General features: G+C 37.7%; 2 long non-coding RNA genes across 2 annotated transcripts in view; one reads left to right on the plus strand and one right to left on the minus strand.

Annotated features, from left to right (window-relative positions):
• The first annotated feature begins 281 nt into the window (after positions 1–281).
• On the plus strand, positions 282–7909 carry LOC127502964 (uncharacterized). The gene is made up of 5 exons (XR_007926972.1): positions 282–714; positions 1294–1416; positions 4881–4950; positions 5024–5160; positions 7766–7909. It is a non-coding gene; the product is annotated as an uncharacterized LOC127502964 (long non-coding RNA).
• Positions 4995–13783, minus strand: part of LOC127502965 (uncharacterized) — a 54271-nt gene continuing 45482 nt past the window's right edge. The window contains exons 2-3 of the long non-coding RNA XR_007926973.1: positions 7759–7866; positions 4995–5130 (exon numbers count right to left, since the gene is read on the minus strand). This is a non-coding gene — a long non-coding RNA (uncharacterized LOC127502965). The remainder of the gene's footprint in view (positions 5131–7758; positions 7867–13783) is intronic.

Here is a 13783-nt window from a genome sequence, read left to right on the forward strand (position 1 = left end):
CCAATGAACACTTTTCACTGCCATTCGTGAATGGCAGTGAATCAGCACAATTGACACTGGCAAGTCACATGACAATAACAACATGACAAATGCAGTATTTCCAGATTACATTCATACTTTTTAATTATACTTAACAGCATTTTTTTTTTTTTAAATTCAAGATTCAATGAATGATTCATAAAGACAGTCACTTGTTTTATTTTTAAATGAATCATTGTGTTTAAGCTTATTGGGTAAATGAATGATTCGACTCACTATAAAGTCTGGATGTAAGGATGTAAGCTAGAAAAAGTCATCGAAAAATCCCTATGACTAATGCACAGACTGACAGTCTGACTGGAAAGTGCAAACACAGACACCGATTTATCAGCACTCTATATATATCAGTGACATAAATATCAGCTGCTGGACCAACTAGATTTGAGGAACAGAAGTGCAATTACTATTTTATAAAGTTACATAAAGTTTAAACACCCAAAGATGAGCTCGAAACTTTCTATAAACCAAAACACTTTGAGTTGTGTATCAAGGTGCTGTTGGAGACAGTGGGCTGCTACAGACCTGTGAAGGACCAGTGTTTTTGTAAGAAGATATAAGGCTGCAGCAGGGTGCTCCCCTGTGTACCAGTCCTGAAGACTTCTCCAGGCCAGAACAGAACCATACGGGGGAAAACTGGCCTCAACTACAGAAGAATTTCCACAGAGACACTATCCTGTATGATTTCTCCACCATACATCTTTGAGACACACATCAGCTATTTCTGGATCTGTTGATTGAAGAATAAATTAAACAGATAAATGCTTATATACTCTTTGAAGATTTATATAAATGATGTTTTGGAGGGCAGGCATAGGCAATGATCAAACTTATGGAAGAGAGGAGAGCTGAAAAGTTAACAGATGAAAACATCAGTGCAGCATCGTTGTTTTTCCTTAGATGTTTTTTCACTCCAGGAGTTGGCTACAGACTTGCTTGAATTTCCCAGAATGCCACCTCACACAGATAAACAGCTGCCCAATGCAGGTCCAAGCTTTAATTTATGTCACATTAATTATAATTAGAGCTACTCGAAAGAGCATTTTATTGGAAAAAATGGATTTGTGTAGTGCAGAATGAGCCATCAATGTGTTTAGGCCATTAGGATATGCCTAGCTTCAAAGCAAACACACATGGACAAAAAGCTACAAAGTTTGATTTCACAGGGTCTTTAAGAGCTCTTTCTGCTCATGGCATCTAGAAGTGATGACAGAAATTTGTCACATTTTTTCTTTTCTTCTTTTTTTTTTTTTTCAGCTGAAATACTTCATGAATGAAGAAATGATTTAGTCGAAATGGTGCTTTCAGACACTTTAAACTGGACATGATGACTCTCCGGTGTGCAGCGTCAGTTTGACCAGAATAATGGTTAAAACAGAGGTAATTTGCAATAAAAAATACAAACAGACACACACACACACACTTAACAAAGTACTCTAAACTCAATGGCCCAGTGCTTTATTTTCTGGTATTCAATGAACCAGATTACCCAAAAACACCAATTCTTATTGGTGGGGGGGAAAAAAAGCTTTATGAGGGAAATGGACATGTCTGTCTAAAGTGTGTGGAAGGGATTTAACCATAAAACAAAATCAATGTAGTTTCCATATCTGCAGTCTTGCAGGCAGCATGCTAGAGATTCACATTTCAGTTGTGGGTTTGACAAAGCAGGGGGCGACTTTCCCACAGATTAAAATGAATATCTGTTTATTTTTCCTGGATTTTTATGAAAAAGTTATGGAAAGTGTTATAGTTTATGAATTTTCAGCAGGCATTACTCCAGTCTTCAGTGTCACATGATCTTTCAGAAATCATTCTAATGGTGATTTGGTGCTCAGAAAACACACACACATATATATATATATATATATATATATATATATATATATATATACACAGTGCCACTTGAAAGTTTGTGAACCCCTTGCAGAATCTGTGAAAATGTGAAAAATTTTAACAAAATAAGGGAGATAATACAAAATGCATGTTATTTTTTATTTAGTACTGTCCTGATTAAGATATTTTACATAAAAGATGTTTACATATAATCCACAAGACAAAAAATAGCTGAATTTATTAAAATGACCCCGTTCAAAAGTTTGTGAACCACTGGTTCTTAATACTGTGTGTGGTTACCTGGATGATCTATGACTGTTTTTTTGTTGTGTGATGGTTGTTCATGAGTCCCTTGTTTGTTCTGAGCAGTTAAACTGAGCTGTGTTCTTCAGAAAAATCCTCCTGGTCCTGCAGATTCTTCAGTTTTCCACCATCTTTTGCATATTTGAACCCTTTCCAACAGTGACTGTATGATTTTGAGATCCATCTTTTCACACTGAGGACAACTGAGGGACTCAAACACAACTATTAAAAAAGGTTCAAACATTCACTGATGCTTCAGAAGGAAACACGATGAATTAAGAGTCAGGGGTGAAAACTTTTGAACAGGATGAAGATGTCCAAATTTGTATTATTTTGTTTAAATATAAATTTTCTTCATTTAGTACTGTCCTTTGGAAGCAACAGAAGATACCTACATGTTTCCTGGAGACAAATTAAGTACAATTTACCTTGATCTTCAAATTTAAAAAGTTTTCACCCCCCGACTCTTAATGCATCGTGTTTCCTTCTGGAGCATCAGTGAATGTTTGAATCTTTTTTAATAGTTGTGTTTGAGTCCCTCATTTGTCCTCAGTGTGAAAAGATGGATCTCAAAATCATACAGTCACTGCTGGAAAGGGTTCAAATATGCAAAAAATGCTTGAAATCTGAAGAATCTGCAGGACCTGAAGGATTTTTCTGAAGAACGCTGGGCAATTTAACTGCTCAGAACAAACAAGGAACAACCATCACAAAACAAAACAAAAACAGTCATAGATCATCCAGGTAACCACACACAGTATTAGGAATCAATGGTTCACAAACTTTTGAATGGAGTCATTTTAATAAATTCAGCTATTTTTTTGTCTTGTGAATTATATGTAAACATCTTTTATGTAAAATATTTTACTCAGGACAGTACTAAATAAAAAAATAACATGCATTTTGTATTATCTCTTTTATTTTGTTAAAATTTTTCACATTTTCACAGATTCTGCAAGGGGTTCACAAACTTTCAAGTGGCACTGTATATATATATATATATATTCAGGTTTCTTTATTGAATAAAATTTATATTTAAGAAAAATGTTTAAAACTATGCTATATGAAAAGATTTGTGATACTTCAGATTAAAATAGGAGATTTATTTTTTCCAAATACATTAATTTAATTCTCCATATGATGCTAGAAGTATGTGAAAATGTTTCTTTCTGAGCGCATTGTCACAGATTTTTTTTTTTTTTTTTTTGATGAAGTGGTTCTTAGGGACAATGAGAATATTTTTGGCTGCTTTACATGTGAAGTGTGAATATTTGCACTTGAATGTTCTGGAAACATCAGTACAATGAGGGTTATGTGAGGCCAGCATGTTTATTTAGCAGTGTTGAGGATATACTGTTAACAGTAATTAAATGATCAGTTTGGCTTGAAGATGGAGAAACTATCAACACATGCTGATACGATCACATCACCATTGTCCTTATTGTCTTTCACATCTCCGATTCAATTTCAACACTTAACAAAAAAATAAATAAATCCCAAATCCCAACTCTATTTTGGCAAGAAACACCCTCAAAAACACACATTTCAACACACCTTCCAATCACACACATACCCATGCCACGCAGAATATTTTTGGGTATACTATTCCTTTAAAGTAAATTAAAGTTCTCTCACAACTAAACAAAGTCCTTGAGTTTAACAATAAACACCCATTACTCTGGAAATGGATGGTACGGCACCTCAGGGCAGGTCTGAAAAAATATTTTCACACAAAATTTATTCACGTAAATCCATGCTGACACACGTGCACAAAAGCTACTGGCTACAGAGTGAAGACTATCTTGGGACAAGTTAGCGTTTGTGAACACACTCACACACTTGGCTATAGTACCGCTGGTGTCAAGGGACGGTCTTTAAGTTGTGCGCAGCTGTGCGAAGTTTGCGAGGGTCTGCTGCTTAGGGATGGAGATGTCAGCTGCAATAAAATTAATCATGGAACTTGGGGAGGAAAATAAATCTAGACCGGTCATTCCCAATGACCTTACAATACGTGCCGTTCCATCTTATATTAAAACCTTTCATTGAGTTGGAAATGTTGATATACACAGAGTCACGCACACTTGCATCATATGAATGTCACTATTTATATGTGCATGAGGTGTATTTTATCACAAGCATGGCTTCGAATGTGATGTGTCCAATTATTGTTATTGACTAAACATCTAAATAAAGGCCATACGCCTTTGCACCTGAAGCAATTTGGATTCCATATTACTCATTCAACAGAATCAGCAAATTGTCTATTTGTAGAAAATGTTAAATGTTTATTGGATAAGAGTGTTTGTGTTGGCACTGTCTTCTTAGACTTAAGGCATTTGATGCTGTTGACCACCAGGTTCTTTTTATCTAACTTAACTGATTTTAATTTCTCAGGAGAAGCAATTCTTTGGATGAAATCATATCTTTAAAATAAAAAGCAATGTGTGTGTGTTAATGGCACTAAATCTTGATTGCACTATAGAGGTTCCACAAGGTTCTATTTTAGGACCAATTTTATTCACACTGTATATTAATGATTTACCTAAAGTATGTAATAATGTTCAAATGTATGCAGATGATGTTATTTATACTCATGCAAATACTTTTGAAGAAGCATATTTAAAAAAACAAACAAACAAAAACAGAGGGGAGGAGCTTGATATCGTTAAGGAGTTCACATACGTATCTATTTTTGTTACGTACAGAAGGGGACGGAGACACAGATACGGGTTAACAGGTTTCTTGAAGGGAATGCAGAGCGTGAACAGGATGCAGGTAAGTGAATGCAGATGAACAGAACAGAATGTTGAAGAGCTGGCACTGATACTTGACTGGATGATTCTTTCAGGGAGCGTGGATACCAGGAGACGTGGGAACGAAGACACACTGGAGAAACACTGGAGACGAGGAGACACAGGGAATCACGGAGAACGCTGGAGACGGGTAGTTCGAGAGCTAGGGAGTCCAGGAGGTAAGTGAACACAGGTAAGTGTCAACGAGACCGGACAGTGACTGTGTGAACTGGTGTGTCTTTTATGTGGCTGTAGTGATGAGTGTGGATTGGCGTCAGGTGAGGCTTGTTAGTATTCAGGAGAGGGAGTGCGATGTGATTGGGTGACTGTGGAGCCTGGCGTGTCTGTGACAATTTTAAGCAAATTAGGCCAATTTTGACAGTTGATGCTAATAGGTTGTTCTTACCCTCAATGATTTTTTCACATATTGAGTAGTGCTTCACTAGCTGGTCATTTGCAGATGGACAGAACACATTTTTCATTTCATTATTGTAACGTTTTGGAAAAATATCATCTTTTGAGCTTTGAAAACTTGTTAAACAAGCATTGAAAACTAAAATAAAATGCTTGTTTTATTTATAAGGTCTTACATAGTGTTGCCTTTAAATGCATTTATTAAACAGAGCACAGACAGTGGCACTGGTACTAGGGCCATCTCTAGAGGGGACTATGAGGTGCCATATAGGCGCACAACTTTTGGTCAAACAGTACTGTCTGTTAAGGGAAGTGAAAATTGGAATAGCCTACCACTTGCACTAAGGGAGTGTTCCACACATCACACTTTTAAGATCCATCTTAAACTGGCTTATAACAAATCAGATTTGTAATCATTATTAATTAGGCATGTTTTAACTTTTCTGTTATTGTATGTTGTTGTTGTTGTTGTTGTTGTTAGGTATTGTATGTATTCTACACTGCTCAAAAAAATTAAAGGAACACTTTTTAATCAGAGAATAGCATGAAGTCAGTTAAACTCCTGGGATATTGATCTGGTCAGTTAAGTAGCAGAGGGGGTTGTTAATCAGTTTCAGCTGCTTTGGTGTTAATGAAATTAATAACAGGTGCACTAGATGGGCAACAATGAGACGACCCCCAAAACAGGAATGGTTTTACAGGTGGAGGCCACTGACATTTTTTCCCCCTACTCATCTTTTCTGACTGTTTTTCACTAGTTTTGCATTTGGCTAGGGTCAGTGTCACTACTGGTAGCATGAGGCGATACCTGGACCCTACTGAGTTTGCACAAGCAGTCCAACTCCTTCAGGATGCCATATCAATACGTGCCATTGCCAGAAGGTTTGCTGTGTCTCCCAGCACAGTCTCAAGAGCATAGAGGAGATTCCAGGAGACAGGCAGTTACTCTAGGAGAGCTGGACAGGGCCGTAGAAGGTCCTTAACCCATCAGCAGGACCGGTATCTGCTCCTTCGTGCAAGGAGGAACAGGATGATCACTGCCAGAGCCCTACAAAATGAACTCCAGCAGGCCACTGGTGTGAATGTCTCTGACCAAACAATCAGAAAGAGACTTCATGAGGGTGGCCTGAGGGCCCGACGTCCTCTAGTGGGCCCTGTGCTCACTGCCCGGCACCATGGAGCTTGATTGGCATTTGCCATTGAACACCAGAATTGGCAGGTTCGCCACTGGCACCCTGTGCTTTTCACAGATGAGAGCAGGTTCACCCTGAGCATGTGACAGACGTGAAGGGGTCTGGAGAAGCCGTGAAGAACGTTATGCTGCTTGTAACATCATTCAGCATGACTGGTTTGGTGGTGGGTCACTGATGGTTTGGGGAGGCATATCCATGTAGGGACACACAGTCCTCTACAGACTAGACAATGGCACCCTGACTGCCATTAGGTATTGAGATGAAATCCTTGGACCCATTGTCAGACCCTACTCCTGGGTTCCTCTTGGTGCACAACAATGCCCGACCTGTGGCAAAAGTATGCAGGCAGTTCCTGGAGGATGAAGAAATTGATACCATTGAATGGCCCCCACGCTCGCCTGACCTAAATTCAATAGAACACCTCTGGGACATTATGTTTCGGTCCATCCGATGCCGCCAAGTTGCACCTCAGACTGTCCAGGAGCTCAGTGATGCCCTGGTCCAGATCTGGGAGGAAATACCACAGGACACCATCCGTCATCTCATTAGGAGCTTGCCCCAACAGTGTCAGGCATGCATACAAGCATGTGGGGGCCATACAAACTACTGAGTAACATTTTGAGTTGCTGCAATGAAATTTCAGCAAAATGGACTAGTCTGCTGCATCATTTTTTTACTTTGATTTTCGGGGTGTCTTTGAATTCAGTCCTCTGTAGGTTGATAATTTTCATTTTTCTATCAAATGATGTGGCATCCTTTCATTCCTAACACATTACCCAGTCCATATCAGTATAGATATCCAGCATGATATTTTTCCCCATTGAGATCTGATGTGTTTTCAAAGTGTTCCTTTAAATTTTTTGAGCAGTCTATATTGTTATTAGCAATGTCTTAGTTTGTTTTACCTGCCTGGGGACTATATGTAAATGAGCAATGTTTTGATTATCTGGCATGTTTACATTTTGTATCTTATACTGATGTTCAGTAAAGTGCATTGTCCATATTTTTTATGTTAAATAAATTAACATAAAAAAAATAAGAATTTAGAGTAAGAAATGTTCTACAATGGATGTGTGTGTGTGTGTGTGTGTGTGTGTGTGTGTGTGAAAGTGAGCGAAGCAAGCAAACACAGATTTTCATGTTGAAAGTTGACAAACCTAAACAAACCATGTTTTTTATCATACCTTGCAGCAGAAGTTGCTGATTGATGCAGAACTGGCCACTGTACCTCGAAGTTCAAAAACACCACCACTGCCATGCACCGGAGAGATAAGAATACCAGATGGCTAACTCTGAAAACAGAGGAAGATGGCAACATCATATCTGCAGGAAAACAGAGCAGAGCAGCTGCTGACCTACAGGCCTTGTTTTCAAAGCTGGACAGGCCAAAGTCTACCAAGTGTACAATAGGCTAAAACCAAGACAAATAAAAAAAATAGAGCCACATGAACTCATACATATTTATTTATGTTACATGTTCTTCGTTTTGTGTACCTTGTGTTTTTGTTATTTGGACTTTTAGGTTGTATTCTGCCTGGTTCTTTTCTTGTTTCCTGTTTCCAGCGCATTTTGTAGTTATTTTGAAGTTTGTCTGTTTATTAGCCCATCATTGTTCCCGGTGTTCACTTCCTGTGTTTAGTTCCTGTTTGCTTTTGTTTCCATAGCTGCCTTGTTTGTTTCCATAGTTACCCTTGTTAGTCTCCTTAGTTATTGATTACTCTAACCTGTTCCTTGTTAGCACTTGTTATCCTGTGTATTTATATCCCAGTGTTTTCTGTATAGGTCCACCTTAAAGTCTTGGCTACCATAAAGCTATTCAACATTTCCACTATCACAGGAATATTTTACACATTTTAAAATATAGAAAACAACGACTATTTTAAATTGTAATAATATTTCACAGTATTACTGTTTTTACAGTATTTTTGATCATTTAAATGCATATTTGGAGAGCATAAGTGACTTTTCTCAAAAACATTAAAAAATCTTACTGACCCCAAATTTTTGAACGGTAGTACATGCCCAATGACTTTTTGCTAAAAATCGTATAGTTAGTAAGACATAGCTTTTGCAACAATGTCCCTGTGTGACAACTATGTTTCATAGCTGTGAAAAGTATAGTAAATACTTTGGTCAACAGAAGAGCCAGACATGTGTTCAGACTTAATGACAGTGAGGAGAAGGTTTAGGGGCATATTAGGGAGATTTAACATCAGATTGCTAAGATAAATACAAACACACAGTTGGCATGGTCTCACTATTTGGATATGTATTTTATGACCAAGGAAAAGTGAGAGGAGCTTATTACATGGCCCTGTGCTCTAATACCTGTTGCCTCAACCATAAATAGTGTGAGCATTATCCCAGTGACCCAGTGAGTGTCTAATTTCATTCATTCCCTAGTCCTCTTTCACTCGCTCACCCTTCCTCTCACCTCTTGACCTGACCACAGCAAATTCTTCACCTACCAGCTGATCAGCCATTAGAGGGAGATTTTATGATGTTTTGGGGTAAGAAATATCAGTCTTCAAAGGGTGTGAATGGGAAATGAAAGGGAAAGGAGTGAGCGACAGCATGTTGGATGTGGAAAATCCTGTCTTAAAGAGCTCTGCATACTGTTTGTTGCTCTTGGCATCTTCAAGGGAAAACTATTCAGAGGGAGAAGGTGCAGATGAAGTGAGAGTTAGATTTTTGAGCACATGGTTTGAAAAAAAAAAAAAAAAAACTTTTGGATTCCCTTCATGTTACCTGCTGCATATATTAACAAAACCACAGAAGAACCTACTGTGGGTGAATGAACTCAGTAAACCTTTCATCTACTTTCCCATTCTAGATCAGAGTACTTAAATATTATTACATTTTTACATGTTCTGTTAGTGTAAGAGGTACTGTAGTTCATCCAAAATTCCTTAATTCTGTTTTCTGTAACTATAAAAGTCCTACAGGTTGTGCACTATATTCAAAATTCTTACCAAAGCTTCTTGTGAAATAGCAATAACAGATTAATCTCTGTTGTTAAATGGAAATTTAGTCTTTAGGCATATTGTGACTTTTAATATAATATAACAGAATATATGTTCTATTATTTGTACATTAACAATATTACATAAATCATTAATATACAGTGTGAATAAAATTGGTCCTAAAATAGAACCCTGCGGAACCCCTATAGTGCAGTCAAGGTGTGAGTTTTGGGGCGGCTTTCAAAAGCGTGTCTGTTTCTTTTTACATTACAGCTCAGAAGTATAAATAGTTGCTAGTAATTTGTTTGGACTGTGTGCATCATTGTTAATACAATCAGCGATAAAATTACATTCTACTCCTGACGCTCCAGAGTTATTATTCTCATGTCAGCTCAGGTGATTGTCTCAAAAAACCTGGATAAGTCATCATCAATTAACACAAAATTTAAAACATCAAAAAATCAATTTACATTTTCAAGACATGATCCCTTTAAATTCCACCCTGGTACACCAGTACAATTCAATATCTGGAATGTGAATTAGGCCTGCAATAAACCACCATGAGCTGATTCATACATTAATCTGTAGTACCACTGACCCAACAGAAGCCTTTCTCATCAAGGAATGTCAAAATCAGTCAGAAAGAGGATCACTGGGTGGTGAAACCATACAACCACATTAAATTAAATGCAAAACAGAGGCAGTGACCGCCGATGTATCACTGCTCTCTTTCAAAGACAAATGCAGTTTTATGGAAGTGTTTCATTGTTATTTTTCAAAGCCAGAAAACGATAACTACAAAACAAAAGCCCCTTGTGAAACATCACAACTTCTGATCATTACGAACCACTACGAACCAAGGTTCCCACTGGTTCAAAAGAGACTCACTTTTTATAGGCTTGTAAAATGAATTCCTCTGTTTTCTGGACAAATCATAAAATAGTGGAACAATAGGAAATCTCTTTGCGATAGAGGGGAAAAGTGCACAGCTCAGCATTTTGAGGAATCTCTGCTAAGCGTTCTCAGCTGGGGGTGAACCACGAGACCCCCTTGAGAAAAAAAATCTACCTACAGATGAACTGTGTGTGAATAGAGAACGGTGAGAGAGGAGGAGGATGACAAGTAGGATAAATCTCTGTGTTATATTATCTATATTCCACACTTCCAACACATGTTCCTATATCATTTGGACACCTCCCTCTGTGTGCAGAACCGCTAGAGTAATAAAACACAACTTGGAGGACAGATATGGGGTGGGCAGTGAACACACTGCTCATTACAATACATTAATGTGGTTTCTGTTTTATTTACGGGTTGAAAAAGGTATCAGTCAGATATGAAAGAGAGAGAATAGTAGAAAAATAATCACTACTTATTGATTTGTTGATTTGAAGATTGAGTCTTCAAATCTAATACACTTAAAGTTGCCCATATGCTTGTGGTTGTCTTGTTGAGATCACGTAGCCAACTGAATACTACTCACTTTATCTCTGTAACCCTCATGTTTTCCAAACCTTATGCACACACTAAAAATTGCATAGAGTAAACACACACTTACAATGGCATTGGTAACCTAAAAACCTATTGTTTTTTTTAACAATGTTACATCCATACCACCAAGTGGCAGTATAAGTCCCAGGTAACTGACATAGCAGCTAGCATGACAAACTATGGACCCCCTATACCCTTATATAGGATACTATTTAAAGGGAAAGCCATTTCTAGTGGTGTCCGAAACCATAGTGGACGATATTGAGTGCACTCATTCAATCCCACAATGCACCACAATACCTAGAGTACAATCGATATACATTCAATGGCTAGATAATACCCATAATGCACTGTGAGAGTCACGCGCCTAATGAATTCCCACGTCTCACCAGAAGATGGCGCCCGCAGCTGAATTATCCATCCATCCATTCATTTTCCAAACTGCTGGTCCAATGTGGGTTCAGCGTAATACACAAATTCCTTTTTGATTGATTACTAAATTGTTTGGTCACATTTTATTTTAGGGTCCAATTCTGACTATTAACTAAATATTAACAACAAATTTTGCCTCAATAAACTCAATAAACTAATTATTGCTTATTTATAGTTGTTAAGTTTAGGTATTGGGTAGGATTATGGGATGTAGAATATGGTCATGCAGAATAAGGCATTAATGTGCTTTATAAGTACTAATAAACAGCCAATGTACTAGTAATATGCATGCTAATGAGCGACTAGTTAATAAAAGTGAGAATTGGACCATAAGCTAAAGTATTACCAATTGTATAATTAAGGTTTATACATAATTTCAATGACAGAGTTCAAAATATATATTTTCATTAATACTGGAGCTGCCAGTTTGCTAAGTTTCAAATAATTATTAAACAGCAAGCACAAACTATGCAAATGCGGTAGCCCTTCCGGCACACTCAGTGTCCGAATTCAGCCACTTGTTTTCATTCAAGTGCACTATATTAGTGGACTAATGTAGGGAATAGTGAATGAGGGTATAGGGGGCAATTTCAAACACAGCCTATGAGTGCATCTTTAAGGAGGAATTCAGTAGGAACCAATTGCACCCATTGCCCGCTTTCTGTGGACTGTAGCACAATATTCTTTTAGCCAGGTAAATAGTGTTGGCTAATTTACAAAGAAATATTTACATTTTTTCGGCTGCATACATTATTGTGAATGTCTCATTTCAGAAAAGTAGCTATTATTATAATTGAATGTTATTCCTTGTGAGGCAAAAATCAGTTGTAATTTCTTTTTCCACTGTATTTTGTAATGTAAATTACACATATCAATTATGTATGTGGGCGACAAAATGTGACCCCTAGAGGTTGCAGCCTTCTAATTTAGTTTAGTTTAGTTTGTAAAGCCCATTTAAAAATAACAGAAGTGGAAACCAGTCAATAATCTGGCTCCAGCATTTTGCACCAATTGCAAGTGATTTAGAGCAGATTTAGGCAAATCCAGATAGACCGAATTACAGTAGTCTAACCTTGATTTTTTAATGCATTAATAACCATTCCCAGGTCTTTCTCATAAAGCATCTTCTTGATTCTAGCAATGGATCTTAACTGAAAGAAACTGCTTTTAACAACATCACTGATCTGCTTATCAAAATATACTGTGGGATCGAATTGGTAGAGATGGGACCTAGCAGATTAACAATGCCAGAGGTCAGGACTTATTTCAATTACTTCTACTTGAGACACATATACAGTATGCAAGTCTGTCAACTCCAGCTACCCAGACTGGCTTTAGAATTGACTCATCCAGACTGCAAATCATGGCAAATATCTATGCAAAAGTATTACAAACTTAAGTATCAAACTCAGCTAGTTCAAAGCTCTGATTTAACTGGTACTCCATGAAGTACTATCATACTTAAGGGGGGGTGGGGGGGGGGGGGGGGGATATTACTGTAAATATTGAAAGTGTACCGAGAAGTATTATTAAGATAATTATAGGGATAAATTGGCTAAACGTAATTTCATATTCTTTGTTTGTTTATCCCAGAGGATTCTGAGTGTTTAGATACATTACTTTCAAAATGATTTAATGCTCTTTTAATCTCTACCATCCCTTGACAGATGGCTTTGTTTAAAGTAAAGTACTTTCTAAAGTAAGCCTTGGAAAATTGGATGGTATCAAGTGTGCTGTGTGCAATGCTAAAATCCTTACAGTAAACTGGACTATTCGCTCCCTAAAAATCCCTCAACACTCCATGGAGCATCGATGCTCGCTATGTTCTCTTAACATAATTTACATCAAATTTCTGAAGTCCAACTCAATAAACATATTGAAGGTTATATAATTGAAACATTATAGAAGGTTTAAAAAGGCAAATATTGATTAGCCCTCATTCCTGGGACTGATTGCACACACACCCTGCACACATCACACTCACACTATTTAAGCAGCACGCACACACACTGCGAAGTCTTGATTTGCCCCGGTGATCATTTCTAAGCGTTTTCTGTGGATTGTTATACTGTTGCCGATTGGACTGTTTATCTCTTGTGATTCTCTGCTGCCTGCCTTGATCCTTGCCTGTTTACTGGACTGTGTTTGTTTGCCGCCTGCCCTGATCTCTGCCTGCTTCCTGATACCGTTTGTCTGCTGCCTGCCTCGACCATTGCCTGTCCCCGTTTACGTCTCTGCCTCTGCCCTTACCTGTGTATACACTATTCTTAATAAAAGCTGCAAATGGATCTCCATGCTGTCGACCCATCATTACAATTATATG

Source organism: Ctenopharyngodon idella, chromosome 20, assembly GCF_019924925.1.
Source record: "Ctenopharyngodon idella isolate HZGC_01 chromosome 20, HZGC01, whole genome shotgun sequence".
NCBI classification, from domain to species: Eukaryota; Metazoa; Chordata; class Actinopteri; order Cypriniformes; family Xenocyprididae; genus Ctenopharyngodon; species Ctenopharyngodon idella.